At 34.8% G+C, this 1,550-nt stretch overlaps 1 long non-coding RNA gene across 1 annotated transcript in view; it reads right to left on the reverse strand.

Moving 5' to 3' along the window:
* Positions 1-472, reverse strand: part of LOC106883378 (uncharacterized) — a 6,065-nt gene extending 5,593 nt beyond the window's left edge. Inside the window, exon 1 of the long non-coding RNA XR_001411123.1 lies at positions 389-472. This is a non-coding gene — a long non-coding RNA (uncharacterized LOC106883378). The remainder of the gene's footprint in view (positions 1-388) is intronic.
* Positions 473-1,550: the final 1,078 nt, after the last annotated feature.

Consider the following 1,550-nt stretch of genomic DNA (forward strand, 5'->3'; position numbering starts at 1 on the left):
GAGCCCAGTGTATCACTGGTACTTATTTTTATCCACTCTGAAAGTATGAAAGGCAAAGATGACCACGGCAGAATTTGAACTCAGAACGTAGCATTTCACCTCACGTGCTAATGATTCTGCCAACTCACCTTCCTAATGATGATAATAATAATGATAATCCTTTCTACCATGGAAGCAAGGCCTAAAATTTTAGGAGAGGGAGCTATTCGATTACATTGACCTCAGTACGTAACTGGTACTTAATTTATTGACCCTGAAAGGATGAAAGGCAAAGTCAACCTCGGTGGGATTTGAACTCAGAAGAAAAATCCAAAAGCAAATAATAATAATAATTATAATGTTGATGGTGATGTTAATAATAATGATTATAATAGAAATAGTTCCTTACCATTTGATCTATGTGATGAGTCCATGACATGGTACTGTTTTGTTGGTGACCTCAAGTTGAACTCTGACAGATGAGGAAGATGAAAAAAAAGACAAAAAAAAACTCAGTAAAATTAACAACAATAAAAACAACCACAAGAACAATAAACATGACTTACAACAAGAACAACAACAACGCATATATGTATATAGATATGTATGCATCTATATTAATGGATCTAAGAGATGCAAATTATGTATAGCCGAAAAATTGCATATTCATTTTAAAATTAAGAATTCCACTATGTTACTGAGTTTCAGATCTGAAATTTTCAGTGAATGCAAACATATGGACGAATTTCTTTTGGCTAACTTTGGATGCCTCTCCATTGAATTATTCTACAACAACGAGCTTAATGGTGGCTTTACAGTCACAGGGGACATAATTCTTATATTCTTTCTCTTTTCTTTTTCCATTTTTATTCATCCTTCCAATTTTTTTTATCTATGATCTTGATTTTTCTCATGGTTTCTCTTGTATCAGCATCATATCTTGTAATTTGAACAGGTGAGACTGAGAGTGATTAAAAGGACAGGCAGGTAGTTCGATAGACGGACACACAGACAGACAAATGGATAAATAGATAGGTAAGTCGATAGATAGATAGATAGATAGATAGACAAAAAAATAGAGAGAAATGAGACAGTTAGATGGATAGGCAAATGGACCATTTTTAAACTGTGAAGTAGAAATCCAAGTTTTGTTGTTTGTGCTCCTTATAACAGAGTGGACTGTTTACAAGTCCTTTATGTAACCATTTGATTTTCAGCAAAATGCTCCAATGACAACACATCTAAAACCAGCTAGCTACTAAAATCATACAATGATGACAGCTTAAACCACCTAGCTGCTAAAATGACACGATGACGAAACAGCTGTATCCAGCTAGTTGCTAAAATCATACAATGATGACAGCTTAAACCACCTAGCTGCTAAAATGACATGACGAAACAGCTGTATCCAGCTAGTTGCTAAAATCATACAATGATGACAGCTTAAACCACCTAGCTGCTAAAATGACATGATGACGAAACAGCTGTATCCAGCTAGTTGCTAAAATCATACAATGATGACAGCTTAAACCACCTAGCTGCTAAAATGACATGATGACGAAACAGCTGTA

The sequence above is a fragment of the Octopus bimaculoides genome, unplaced genomic scaffold (genome assembly GCF_001194135.2).
Source record: "Octopus bimaculoides isolate UCB-OBI-ISO-001 unplaced genomic scaffold, ASM119413v2 Scaffold_297680, whole genome shotgun sequence".
Lineage (NCBI taxonomy): Eukaryota > Metazoa > Mollusca > Cephalopoda > Octopoda > Octopodidae > Octopus > Octopus bimaculoides.